Raw genomic sequence first — 15922 nt, 5'->3', positions numbered from 1 at the left:
ACAAAAAGAAAGACCATGAGAAAATACTTGAGGAGGTAATAGTTGAAAACTTTCCTAAAATGGGGAAGGCAAGAAACCCAAGAAGCCCACAGAGTCCCAAACAGGATAAACCCAATGCAACACATCCCAAGACACATATTAATCAAATTAACAAAGATCAAACACAAAGAACAAATATTAAAAGCAGCAAGGGAAAAACAACAAATAACACACAAGGGGATTCCCATAAGGATAACAGCTGATCTTTCAATAGATACACTTCAGGCCAGGAGGGAATGGCAAGACATACTTAAAGTGATGAAAGAAAATAACCTACAGCCCAGATTACTGTGCCCAGCAAGGATCTCATTCAAATATGAAGGAGAAATCAAAAGTTTTGCAGACAAACAAAAGCTTAGAGAATTCAGCACCACTAAATCAGCTCTCCAACAAATGCTAAAGGATATTCTCTAGACAGGAAACACAAAAAGGGTGTATAAACTCAAACCCAAAACAACAAAGTAAATGGCAATAGGCTCATACTTATCAATAATTACCTTAAACATAAATGGCTTGATGCCTCAACCAAAAGACAAAAAGACTGGCTGAATGGATACAAAAACAAGACCCCTATATATGTTGTCTACAAGAGACCCACCTCAAAACAGGGGATGCATACAGACTGAAAGTGAAAGGCAGGAAAAAGATATTCTATGCAAATAGAGACCAAAAGAAAGCAGGAGTAGCAATACTCATATCAGATAAAATAGACTTTAAAACAAAGGCTGTGAGAAGAGACAAAGAAGACTACATAATGATCAAAGGATCAATCCAAGAAGAAGATATAACAATTATAAATATATATGCACCCAACATAGGAGCACCACGATATATAAGACAAATGCTAACAAGTATGAAAGGGGAAATTAACAATAACACAACAATAGTGGGAGACTTTAATACCCCACTCAAACCTATGGATAGATCAACTAAACAGGAAATTAACAAGGAAACACAAACTTTAAATGATACAATAGACCAGTTAGACCTAATTGATATCTATAGGACATTTCACCCCAAAACAATGAATTTCACCTTTTTCTAAAGCACACACATAACCTTCTCCAGGATAGATCACATCCTGGGCCATAAATCTAGCCTTGGTAAATTCAAAAAAATTGAAATCATTCCAAGCATCTTTTCTGACCACAGTGCAGATAATATTAGATCTCAATTACAGGAGAAAATCTATTAAAAATCCCAACATATGGAGGCTGAACAACACACTGCTGAATAACCAACAAATCACAGAAGAAATCAAAAAAGAAATCAAAATATTCATAGAAATGAATGAAAATGAAAACACAACAACCCAAAACCTGTGGGATGCTGCAAACGCAGTGCTAAGGGGAAAGTTCATACCAATAGAGGCATACCTCAAGAAACAAGACAAAAATCAAATAAATAACCTAACTCTACACCTAAAGCAACTAGAAAAGGAAGAAATGGAGAACCCCAGGGCTAGCAGAAGGAAAGAAATCTTAAAAATTAGGACAGAAATAAATGCAAACGGAAAAAAGAGACCATAGCAAAAATCAACAAAGCTGAAAGCTGGTTCTTTGAAAGGATAAATAAAATTGACAGACCATTAGCCAGACTCATCAAGAAACAAAGGGAGAAAAATCAAATCAATAAAATTAGAAATGAAAATGGAGAGATCACAACAGACAACACAGAAATACAAAGGATCAAAAGAGACTACTATCAGCAATTATATCCCAATAAAATGGACAATGTGGAAGAAATGGACAAATTCTGAGAAAAGCACAACTTTCCAAAACTGAACCAGGAAGAAACAGAAAATCTTACCAGACCCATCACAAGCATGGACATTGAAACTGTACTCAGAAATCTTCCAGCAAACAAAAGCCCAGGTCCAGACGGCTTCATAGCTGAATTCTACCAAAAATTTTGAGAAGAGTTAATACCTATCCTACTCAAACTCTTCCAGAAAATTGCAGAGGAAGGTAAACTTCCATACTCATTCTATGAGGCCACAATCACCCTAATACCAAAACCTGAAAAAGATGCCACACAGAAAAAAAAAAAAAAACTACAGGCCAATATCACTGATGAACATGGATGCAAAAATCCTTAACAAAATTCTAGCAATCAGAATCTAACAACACATTAAAAAGATCATACACCATGACCAAGTGGGCGTTATCCCAGGGATACAAGTAGTCTTCAATATCCACAAATCAATCAATGTAATACACCACATTAACAAATTGAAAAATAAAAGCCACATGATTATCGAAATAGATTCAGAGAAAGCCTTTGACAAATTTCAACATCCATTTATAATTAAAACTCTCCAGAAAGCAGGAATAAAAGGAACATACCTCAACATAATAAAAGCTATATATGACAAACCCACAGCAAACATTATCCTCAATGGTGAAAAATTGAAAGCATTTCCCCTAAAGTCAGGAAGAAGACACGGGTACCCACTTTCACCACTACCTTCAACATAGTTTTGGAAGTTTTGCAACAGCAATCAGAGCAGAAAAAGAAATAAAAGGAATCTAAATTGGAAAAGAAGTAAAACTCTTACTGTTTGCCGATGACATGATCCTCTACATAGAAAACCCTAAAGACTTCACCAGAAAATTACTAAAGTTAATCAAAGAATAGAGTAAAGTTGCAGGATATAACATCAACACACAGAAATCCCTTGCATTCCTATACACTAAAAATGAGAAAATAGAAAGAGAAATTAAGGAAACAGTTCCATTCACCATTGCAACGGAAAGAATAAATATTTAGGAATATATCTACCTAAAGAAACTAAAGGCCTATATGTAGAAAACTATAAAACACTGGTGAAAGAAATTAAAGAGGACACTAATAGATGGGGAAATATACCATGTTCATGGATCGGAAGAATCAATATAGTGAAAATGAGTATGCTACCCAAAGCAATCTATAGATTCAATGCAATCCCTATCAAGCTACCAAAGGAGCTAGAACAAATACTTTCACAATTTGTATGGAAATAAAAAAAAACCTGGAATAGCCAAAGCAATCTTAAGAAAGAAGAATGGAACTGGAGGAATCAATCTGCCTGACTTCAGGCTCTACTACAAAGCCACAATCATCAAGACAGTATGGTACTGGCACAAAGACAGAAATATAGATCTATGGAACAAAATAGAAAGGACTGAGATAAATCCACACACCTATGGACACCTTATCTTTGACAAAGGAGGCAAGAATATACAATGGAGAAAAGACAATCTCTTTAACAAGTGCTGTGAAAACTGATAAACCACTTGTAGAAGAATGAAACTAGAACACTTTCTAACACCATACACAAAAATAAACTCAAAATGGATTAAAGATCTAAACATAAGACCAGAAACTATAAAACTCCTAGAAGAGAACATAGGCAAAACACTCTCCGACATAAATCACAGCAGGATCCTCTGACCCACCTCCCAGAATATTGGAATAAAAACAAAAATAAACAAATGGGACCTAATTAAACTTAAACGCTTCTGCACAACAAAGGAAACTATAAGCAAGGTGAAAAGAGCCTTCAGAATGGGAGAAAATAATAGCAAATAAAGCAACTGACAAACAATGCATCTCAAAAATATACAAGCAACTCCTGCAGCTTAATTCCAGAAAAATAAACGACCCAATCAAAAAAAATGGGCCAAAGAACTAAATAGACATTTCTCCAAAGAATACATACAGATGGCTAACAAACACATGAAAAGATGCTCAATATCACTCATTATCAGAGAAATGCAAATCAAAACCACAATGAGGTACCATTTCACGCCAGTCAGAATGGCTGTGATCCAAAAGTCTACAAGCAATAAATGCTGGAGAGGGTGTGAGAAAAGGGAACCCTGTTACACTGTTGGTGGGAATGCAAACTAGTACAGCCACTATGGAGAACACTGTGGAGATTCCTTAAAAAACTGGAAATAGAACTGCCTTATGACCCAGTATTCCCACTGTTGGACATACACACTGAGGAAACCAGAATTGAAAGATACACATATACCCCAATATTCATCACAGCACTGTTAATAGCCAGGACATGGAAGCCACCTAGATGTCCATCAGCAGATGAATGGAAAAGAAATCTGTGGTACATATACACAATGGAGTATTTCTTAGCCATTAAAAAGAATTCATTTGAATCAGTTCTAATGAGGTGGATGAAACTGGAGCCTATTATACAGAGTGAAGTAAGCCAAAAAGTAAAACACCAATTCAGTATACTAACACATATATATGGAATTTAGAAAGATGGTAACGATGACACTTTATGCAAGACAGCAAAAGAGACCAGATGTATAGAATAGTCTTCTGGACTCTGTGGGAGAGGGAAAGGGTGTGATGATTTGGGAGAATGGCAATGAAACATGTATAATATCATATATGAAATGAATTGCCAGTCCAAGTTTGATGCATGATACTGGATGCTTGGGGCTGGTGCACTAGGACTACCCAGAGGGATGGTACAGGGAAGGAGCGGGGGGTGTTCAGGATGGGGAACATGTGTATACCTGTGTTGGATTCATGTTGATGTATGGCAGATTCAATACGATATTATAAAGTAATTAACCTCCAATTAAAATTAATAAAAAATTAAAATAAAAATGCAAAAAAAAAAGAAAGACATAATTCCTTTCCTCAATGGAACATTTCAAGGTAGAAAATATATTTTTTCTTTTTTTCCCTAGAAACAGGTATAAATTCACCAAAATTGAGCAATATATAAAAATTGATAGACTTTACTGCCATTTTTAATGATTACTGAGGAATTATACGGTTTCTAAAATTCTCTCTTGATGTTTTCTCTTCTTACCCATAAATGTACATTCTTCCCAAATAGGTGAATGTGTGACAAAAATCTTAATAAGCAGAAGCAAGATATAATATTATTCTAGGAAAGAATTTGCAAAAGCCTTCCAGGACATCCCTGTGTACAAAACGCAAGTGACATCTAGCTGACTGTGAAGTTGGGAGACTTTATGGCCTTTAGTAGAGGGTGAGGCAACAGCATTAGGGCCAGCGGTCTTGTGCCTATGCACACGTCACAGCTTAGTTAATCAACAGTGTCTATATGTATAATACAATTATAATAATGCCTACCTCACAGAATTGTTTTCAGGATTAGCTACACAGGTAAAGATTTGTTTTGAGTACTCAGTAATGGCAGCTAGTTGATGCTGTTTTTGAAACAATGTAGAAAGATCATTCATGATGTTTGGAAAATATGGAGATATGGAATAAAAGTCTCTCCTGACCATTCACTGCCTTGCACCTTTGGAAAAGTTCCTCAGTCTCATAAACTCCCAGTGTCCTTGGCTGGTAACTGAGTCTGTTTGTATTTACTTATACAGCATTGTTTTGGGCTTTAGAATTTTGGCACTTTACTGGAGTGAGCTCAAACTCTAGATTTAAGATAATGATAATGTTGCTGTCCCTGATGCTGGGAAAGACTGAAGGCAGAGGAGAAGAGGGTGTCAGAGAATGAGATGGCTGGATGGCATCACCGATGCAATGGACATGAATTTGGACAAGCTCCAAGAGATGGTGAGGAACAGGGAGACCTGGCATGCTGCAGTCCATGGGGTCAGACACATTTGGGCGATTTAACAACCATCACCACCACAACAATATTGTTGGCATATAACAGATTGATAAGAACTTATTATTGAAAGTCTATTCCTGAAAATCTACTTTATTGAACAGATTCCAGCTCTCAAGATGTGTTTACAGTTTAGTGATATGTGGTTGAGTCTTCTTGGCATTTTTGCCATTCTTTAAAGGAGAGACGTATCAAATTTAGATCAGAAATTAAAATTTATTTTGTTTTTATTTTTTATAGTGAATATAGACTTTATGGTACTATAATCAACAAATTAACTAAGAAACTAGATCTTAATTATTCCCATCACAAAGGAGAAATGATAATTATGTGACATGATAGAGAAGCTAACTATCTGTACAATGGAGATCATATTAGAATATACAAAATATCATTTTGCAGTACACCCAAAATTTGCACAGTGTTATCTGTCAAATATTTAATATATTTCAATAAAAATAAAGTAGTATTACTTAGCCACTAAAAAGAATACATTTGAATCAGTTCTAATGAGGTGGGTGAACCTGGAGCTTATTATACAGAGTGAAGTAAGCCAGAAAGAAAAACACCAATACAGTATAGTAATGCATATATATGGAATTTAGAAAGTTGGTAAGGATAACCCTGTATGCAAGACAGCAAAAGAGACACAGATGTATAGAATAGTCTTTTGGACTCTGTGGGAGAGGGAGAGTGTGGGATGATTTGGGAGAATGGCATTGAAACATGTATGATATCAGATATGAAATGAATCGCCAGTCCAGGTTCCATGCAGGATACAGGATGCTTGGGGCTGGTGTACTGGGATGACCCAGAGGGATGGTATGGGGAGGGAGGAGGGAGGGGGGTTCAGGATGGGGAACATGTGTATACCTGTGTCAGATTCATGTTGATGTATGGCAAAACCAATACAATATTGTAAAGTAATTAACCTCTAATTAAAATAAATAAATTTATATTAAAAAATAAAATAGCTTTTCAAACTTAAAAAGATAGGCAATGTGTATATATCCAGATGTTTCTACCTATATGTAGATGCTTTTTAATAAATATGTACTAAAGTACTACATGATTGCTGCTTGCTTGAATCTTCTGTGGCTGACCACAGATGCAGAGGGCTGACATTAAAGTTATATGTGAATTTTGAACTGGGTGGAAGGTTGCAATTATTAACCACCAGGTTGTTCTAGGGCCACCTGTAAACTGCAAATATCTGAATAAAGAATGAGATGTGTATCTGTGCACATATCATCCAAGATTAAAAGTTGTCTGTAAAGATAAGAAAATCTATCCCTGCTAGTTTGAAATGACAAATGCTTTGCCAATGGCATTAGTATTGAATCTCATATTGCTTATCTGGGCAGTTATGACAGAGATCTTTTTTATCAGTAAGCTATAGTTATTGAGAGAAAAGTCTTCCCAGCAGTCAAATGATCTTTTTAATCTAGACTACAGACCCTACAGCAGTGGTGGTGTCATGAAGGATGCTGGTTGAGGCGCCTTATCCAGAAACCTGCATGCCAATTGTCACTAACATTTTTGACACCAGGCACTGGGTTCATGGAAGACAATTTTTCCATGGACCAGAGTGGGGAATGCAGAAACCTTAATTTAGAGTAGAAATTTCTCAGTACCTAAAACTACAGGTTAAAACCCAGATAAATTAATAATAGACAAAAACCTGATTAATACAGTAGATTTGAAAGTGAAAGTGAAAGTCGCTCAGTTGTGTCCAACTCTTTGCTACCCCATGGACTTTATTTATTTCTCTCTCTTTCTTTTTTCTTTTTTTTTTTTTTTAATTTAATGCAGTTAACATTTTTTTAACTTATTTATTATTTATTTATTTTTACTTTACAATACTGTATTGGTTTTGCCATACACTGACATGAATCCACCACGAGTGTACATGAGTTCCCAATCCTGAACCCCCCTTCCCACCACCCTCCTTAATCTCTTTGGGTCATCCCAGTGCACCAGCCCCAAGCATCCTGTATCCTGTATCGAACCCCATGGACTTTAAAGTTCATGGAATTCTCCAGGCCAGAATACTGGAGTGAGTAACCTTTCCCTTCTTCAGGGGATCTTCCCAACCCAGGGATCAAGCCCAGGTCTCCTGCACTGCAGATGGATTCTTTACCAGCTGAGCCACAAGGGAAACCTATGATTCTAATTTCTTAAGAGCTTCCCTGGCTATTGTGAGTGGGTAGTGAAAATAGTAATGCATTTTATTTTAGTCTAATTAATTTAGGTCTGAGTATAAGTTAAGGAATATAAGGGTTGCTTGTTATTCAAACTGGTCAGATCATATCAGAAATTTTGTGCTTTTATCAAGATTCCATATTTTACACAGACATTAAAAAAAAGGTAGGATGTCTCAATTATGGAACTATATTGATATTTTGGATCAGATGATTTTTTGATTGATGTTCTGTATGTTGTAGATATTTAGCAGCATCTCTGACCTCTACCCACTAGATGCCAATAGAATTTCTATGCAAAGCCTTCTACTTGTGTTTAACCCTCCTGTCTTTTCCTTAATTGAATGGGAACTATCACTCACTAATATACAACTTCATAGACTTGAACATTATTGGGTACTTCTTGGCTGTAAAGGCCATGAGAGACTAAATACTTTACTGAGGAAATTTTCTTCAATGTGGCTATTTATTGATATTTTTCAAATCATTATAATCTCTGCTACCAAATTTATCTTTGAATGAGAAGCACTTATTCATTCTGCATATCTTCTGTATGGAAGTTTTTAACGTGGGGATTAATTTGAAATCCATGATATTTTTTCAAGGATGAGCAAAAAAATCAATTTTAAAATATTTATTAATTTTTAATTATCTATGAAAGTCAGAGAAGGCTTAAGAAGATCCATGTGGGTATTGATAGGTTTATTTTGGCAATTTAGGTGTATATTTTTACTCTTCATCTTTAAAGTAGAGTAGCCAGATTTAGTAAATTAAAGTATAGGATACACAGTTAAAGATGAACTTCATATAAATAAAGAATAAATTTTAATTTAAATACATCTCAAAGACTGTACCTGTATAACAAGATATTATTTGCTGTTTATCTTAAATTTAACTGGACATCCTGTATTTTATCTGTCAACCCTAGTTATAATGGGAACATACATGGATTAATACTGAAGTTAATGTAGCTTAAATTTTGGAGGCTTCTCACTCAAAGGCATTTTTCATCTAATGTTGTATTTGTAATTTACAGTTTTCTTTAAACAGCCTTCTCCTTAATCATATAAACCTTAGGCATCACAAACCTTGATCTGTCCCTGCAGGGTAGTAATATGAAGAGACAGTGTAGATAAGGTGAACAAAGAAGTAAATTTAGTAGATGTGAGAAAATGGATGATGTCCTTGTTGCATTTGGAAATTATTTTCCAGGAGATAATTAAACAATCTCTGGGCACTGAGAAATCTTTGTAGTTGAAACTTCAGTGTTACTATATAAGCAAGAGATAGAGAAATAAATTTTACACCGTGTTTGTATAAATTCAGAATGAGTAAATCATCTGAGAAATTTAGTAAAATTTCCTTTTCCGTAGATACAATGAGCAAGCAAAAAATCATCAGTTTATTTTTCATTCACCAAACATTTATATTTTTAGGTGTAGTACATTTTAATATTTAAAGGAAATTGAAAAATAAAAATAAGAAAAATGAAAGAGAAGTGGTCCTTAGAAGAGCATATCTGGCTTGGTGATAAGGTGTATCTATGAGAAAGGCAGAGTGCTATTTTTGTCTCTCTTAGTGTAATGTGCTGCTTTGTGTGACAAACCACAGAAAAAATTACGGAACTCTATTGTGCTTAAGTGACCATGAGGGTGATACTCCTATTTAATCACTCCAGACATCGCATGGTTCTCAGAGTCCACAGTTTGGGGACACTGAAGAGTTCTTGACTGGGTTTTCTGGTCAGATTTGTGGCTTCAGGGAGGACACAAACAGTGTAGAGAGCTCCCACTCAGTGTCTGATATCCATTAATAGTGTAAGGAAGTTCTCCATTCCTCTTTACTGAAAAAATTTCTTCAGTAAATATTGGTTGTGTGTCTCCTGCATGCCTGGCACTGTGCTAGGAATAGAGTTACTTTGAGATTCCAGTATTCAACAGTGAACTGATTGATGAGAAAGCAAATGCTTTTAAAGTGCTTGAAAGTGAAAGTGAAGTCGCTCAGTCATGTCCGACTCCTTGCGACCCCATGGACTGTAGCCTACCAGGCTCCTAGGTCCATGGGATTTCCCAGGCAAGAGTACTGTAGCGGGTTGCCATTTCCTCCTCCAGGGTAGCTTCCCAACCCAGGGATCGAACCCAGGTCTCCCAGCATTGTAGGCAAATGCTTTACCATCTGAGCTACCAGGGAAGCCAAAGTACTTAGGCTTTTAGAGTACTTTTTAAAGTACTTAGGCTTTTAGATTAGATAAGTGAACTGCACATATTTGGAAAAGTAGAGCTCACTCTACAGTATGAGTACTTTGGTACTGGGCGATTTTTCTTGATTTTTTTACTGCTTTGCTTGTGCCACGTTCATGCCTCTCACTCACATGTGTGAAATACATACCACAGCCTCATTACCTGGACATCACCATATGACATTCTTTGGCCACAGACTGTCAATAGGTATGACACAGAAGAGGCTTCAAATGTGTTTCTGGGGTTTAGCTTACCTTCTTGTACTACTTTGAATCCCCACATGCACCCAGTAGCCACCAGTCATGGGAGACTGATGAAAACACACGAGAGAAAATCAGTGGTTGTGGTTGTAAACCACTGAGACTTAGGTTTATTTTATCTGCAGCACTACAATACTAACAGTTGATTAGTATGGGCAGTAAGGAAATGGCAACCCACTCCAGTGTTCTCGACTGAAGGATCCCAGGGATGGGGGAGCCTGAGTCAGACACGACTGAAGTGACTTAGCAGCAGCAGCAAGACAAATATACACCAAATAAAACATAAGGTAGGTTGAAATACTTTCATAAAGATACTTAGAATGCAACATGATTTTCAGTGGTAGTAACTCAAACCTTTGACTGGTATCAGCAAGTGTTTTGGAGACTCAATGTTTGAGCCAAGTTTTGAACAATTGCAACAAGCAAAAATATCATGGGAATTAATGAGTCATCCAAATAATCTGTATCTGTGGGTGGTACAAAATGGGTTCATCTATCAAAGATCTTTCTGTCCTGGGAAACTGAATATAGTGTGACATCCCAGGGAGGCTACAAAATGTGTCTGAGGGTGTTATGGGTCCCTATTTGTCTCGAGCCTCCAAAGCTGTCCCAGCATCTCGCCAAGATTTTCCTTTTATTCATGGATGGAAGCTGACAAGAAGTGACAAATAGCCAAGTGTTGTTTGCTCATGCACCCTGAGAATCTGCAGCCAGACGATAGAATAGCCAAAGGCTTCTGAGGCCCATTCTGCTCCTTGTGGAGAACCACCAGTTCTCTCGGATTCAACTGAGATCCCATGGAAAAATTTCATGTTTCCATCATGTTGTATCTTTTTCATATCATTTCTTTATTTTCCACAGCGACCTTTAGATATAAGTGATACCAATTCCATTTTAATAGTGATGGAAATGAGGACCAAAGAAGTTAAATGACATGTCACACATCAACTTAATGACTTACATTCAGATCTTTTCCTACCCAGTCTTTAATTGGAACCTGGTCTTATTCAAGATCCTTATGCAACTGGCCTAGAAGCAACTCCAAAGTATACAGGATGTTTGCAATCACCTTTGCAAATAAAATCGCAATTATATAAGCTAGATTTTTTTTTTAAGTAAACCTAGAATTACCAAGGGAAGCTCCAGAAAGAAGTGGAATAATATTATCCCCAACTAATCTGTGCTCACTGGTTTTGCTTCTAAAAATTCTAGCCCTCGTAAGTCTCAATTCACCTATCAAATTGTTGGAACTTGGCTTAAGACTTGACTAGTTTTCAAATCATTTTTACAGTTAGAGAGTAAAGAAAAGTATTCACCAATTGATCTGATGACTCATTCTTCCCCAGAATCTTTAATTTGCTCTATTTATTTCTTCCCAGTCACAGTGCAAAAGTTTCATTCATTATATTCAATAAGGTTTTATTCATCTTTGCCTCACAAATAATATTTCTACTTGTGAAGGCTGCTGTAAGCATTATCTGTTAATGCATATCTGTTAGGCACCTTAAAATTGGAATTCAGAGCCTGGAAGCAGGGGGTCCTTTATAGATAGCCTGGGATTTGATATTAGTTTTCCTTAGGATTCAACAAACTTTGAATCTTGTGACCTTGATTTAGTATCTAAATATTAAATATTATATAAATATTTACTGAGCTTCCACAAAGTGCCAAGCCTTCAGGATGCTGGATAAATTCCTTTTTTTGGGGGGGGGGGGATTAAGTTTTTACCTGATTTAATTTTTCTTTTTTATATTTACTGAAGAGTGAAAGAGGTGAGTGAAAAATTTGGCCTAAAGCTCAACATTCAGAAAACAAAGATCGTGGCATCTGGTCCTATCACTTCATCGGAAATAGATGGGGAAACAGCGGAAACCGTGTCAGACTTTATTTCTTGGGGGCTCCAAAATCACTGCAGATTTTGACTGCAGCCATGAAATTAAAAGATGCTTACTCCTTGGAAGAAAAGTTATGACCAAACCAGATAGCATATTGAAAAGCAGAGACATCACTTTGCCAACAAAGGTCCGTCTAGTCAAGGCTATGGTTTTTCCATTAGTCATGTGTGGATGTGAGAGTTGGACTGTGAAGAAAGATGAATGCCAAAGAATTGATGCTTTTGAACTGTAGTGTTGGAGAAGACTCTTGAGAGTCCCTTGGACTGCAAGGAGATTCAACCAGTCCATTCTAAAGGAGATCAGCCCTGGGATTTCTTTGGAAGGAATGATGCTAAAGCTGAAACTCCAATACTTTGGCAACCTCATGCGAAGAGTTGACTTATTGGAAAAGACTCTGATGCTGGAAGGGATTGGGGGCAGGACGAGAAGGGGATGACAGAGGAAGAGATGGCTCGATGGCATCACTTACTCGATGAAGGTGAATCTGAGTGAACTCCGGGGGTTGGTGATGGACAGGGAGGCCTGGAGTGCTGCCATTCATAGGGTCACAAAGAGTCGGACACGACTGATTGACTGAACTGAACTGAACTGAAGTACCAGCAATATTGCTACAGATATACTCATAGATCCACTTAATATGCGACATAATCAGGTAACAAAGGAAAAGAAAAGCACACACACACATACACATGACCATGAATGTTCTGTACAAATGTTGACTTGTGCATTGATTCAATACAGTTAACAGGTCACAATTTTCCTTGTACTGAGACGACTATAGAGTGATGATACATTGGTGTCCAATTTTATTCTAGATGATTCATAATGGCAATTGAGACTACAAGCCTTCCTATTATTATGCTAATCATAACAACATCTAATTTGAAAACAAATCATGAAGGAATTAGTAAATATAAATTATTGTTTTCTTTAAAATGTTCTTTCTCTTTGTAGAGAAGTTAAGCCATTTACCTTCAGCAGCTCTTCTGTAAAAGTGTCTTGGTGGTCCCAGGCATTTAATGTCAGATCAACAATAGGCAATATTAATGTCATTCGAACTGAACATCTCCAGCTCAAAAATGTGGAACTAAAGATAATTAGTAGATTGAAAAACTACAAACTAAAGTTTCTAAAGATATTTAGAGCACTGAGCATTCTGCATAGCAATCCATAATAGGACTAGTGGTCAGTATTCCATAAATATCTGGTACTTTATTTTTAGAACCTGATTCCTTGTTCAGTTGTGGATTTGGACAGACCAGATGTTAGTCCAATTTCTAGTTCTTTAGCACTGAAGTTGTAGGTGCAATAAAAAGAAAACAAGATAAAAGCAAAATTAAATTCCACAGCATTATAATTCCTCCTAGCATCCTGGTGCATCATCTTAAAAATATCTGATGTAAATGAACCCCATTTTAGAAGCCACCACTTTAGAATTATTAGCTCAACTTTGTGGCATTTTAGATGATCTGGAGAGGTCCCAACATTTTCATTGTTATTAAAATTTGGGTAAACTCAGGTCAGTATTCATTCTTTTCTTTGTTTCTAGAAGAGGCTGTTATAGAAATTTAAATCTAAGCACTTAAACATTAAAAAAACAAACAAACAAACAAACAAAAAAAAAACAAAGTGCATGCCTCCATCTCTACCTGAGTGACAAGAGAAACAAGAGTCCAGTTAGCAGAGAAAAAAAATAAGGAAAAAATTCAGCAGAAAGGAAATGGAACAGAATTTAGAGATGGGGAGCCAGCCTATGTCCCTGGTTCTGTTGTTCTTGAGGTTCAGATGTGTTCTGAGACTGTGTAATAAAATTCTGTGCCATGATATTGAATTTCCACCTCTGAGTTTAAGTTACTTTGATGACCTTTTAGTACATACTTCTAACCAAAGAGTTTGGGGGAGGAAATTGAACAGCTTCCAAAATTAAGAGCACTTGGAGAGTGTAACATGTCATTCATTCTAGGTCCTGATCTCGTGAAGAGGGGAAATTTAATATGGGCAGTAGTACCCTGCTGTGTGAAGCCCACTGTCAATAATTTTAGTTCTTCAGTTCTGAAGGTAAAGAATTAGTTTACACCTTCACAAATATAAGCTCTTTTAAATCCCTACTTCTAAAAGAGAAGATTCAGTCTTAATAAGATGCTTTCTGGAAGTAAAATAATCTGAACATAATTTTAATTATCATAATAGTTCTGTCTGTTGTAAAATCTTAAGGAGTTCTCAGCTCCCAAAGCACCAGTGGCCTTCCTTAGTCAAATGCGCTGCTTGCCTCCTGCCCATCTGGCAGTGGCTATTTTGGGGACATGACACAACAGGGCTAATGACAAGGCTCAGGCAGCTTTTTCTTAATCATATTTATTTGATCAAATCTTGAAGGTTGAGTAAAATTTTTGTATAATCATTATTTTTTTTGAGTTACCATAAAATGTAAATGAGTTTTATAATGCTAATGGTTTATATGGAACTTATCCCTAATACCCCTGAAATTTTATATTTTCTTTTTCTTTTTTTTTTTTTTTAAATTTTACTTTACAATACTGTATTGGTTTTGCCATACATCAACATAAATCCACCACGAGTGTACATGAGTTTCCAATCCTGAACCCCCTTGCCACCGCCCTCTCCATATTTAAGTTGATTCTCAACCATTTGCATTTCCAGGCCAAAGGTTTTCTTAACACTTCCCTTTGAAGAGAAGGAATGAGCGGGAAACTGTAGTGGTCACAGTGGTCAGGCTTCAGTTGTTCCTGCTCTGCCTAGCTCTGCAGGTGGCCAGTCCATGTGGAGCATTTTGGCAAAAGGCAGCTTCCAGCGTTCCCTATCCTCACCTGCCATCATCTGCACTGAGATCACACAGAGTGTGACGACCCTTCACACCCTAGTGGACTCACAGCAGATTCCTTGACTGGATGCCCCTTGTCCCCACAATTTTCCCTCACTCAGCACTGGTCAAGGAACTTTAAACTTTTAGTGGAATGAGATCAGTCATTGAACAATTTTATTAGAGAATAAAAGAAAAAGTAAAATCAGGGCAAAACTGAAAGTGTTTTGAAAGAAAATAATTTATCTGCCTAAGCCATTTTCAACAGATTCTGTAAAGAGAGCTCAAATGTTTTTACTAACATGCTTTGCGAGAATTGAAGGAGGAGGTGAGAGGTATTTCTTGATGCTTTATGAGTCTTCCTCTTGGTTCAAAATCTTCTAAATTGCCTGTGGCAGTGCTCTAAAAAAATTTGTTATTACAAGATGATTTTGAATCAGGGAATCATATGTTTTGGTTTCCTAATTTCTTCTCTGAGCCTTCAAATCATTCTGGAATTAAGATAATAGTATTAATACAGTTATTCTGAACTACTTTGGGACCAATTTTCTTTCTTTTTTCTTTTTTGTATTTTGTCTCAAAGATTCACTTTTATTTATTAAGTTCTTATTAGATGACAGGTACTTTTCTAAATGCTGCGGATAAAGTAGTGAACAAAGATAAACCACATTTTAATAATGCTGAACTTCTGAAAGATATTTGTTTTTCTGTGTCTTTCAGATTACATATTATATATATGAAGTTTTTCACAAAATTGCAAGTGACAAGTGTGATAAAGTGATTGTGTGGCTAAATTTGGTGGCAAAAATAAAATCCAAAAGAAGAGAAGGAACTAGCCTGATAAGACCTCAT

The sequence above is a fragment of the Budorcas taxicolor genome, chromosome 12 (assembly GCF_023091745.1).
Source record: "Budorcas taxicolor isolate Tak-1 chromosome 12, Takin1.1, whole genome shotgun sequence".
Taxonomy (NCBI): domain Eukaryota; kingdom Metazoa; phylum Chordata; class Mammalia; order Artiodactyla; family Bovidae; genus Budorcas; species Budorcas taxicolor.
This window is presented reverse-complemented; position numbering follows the sequence as displayed.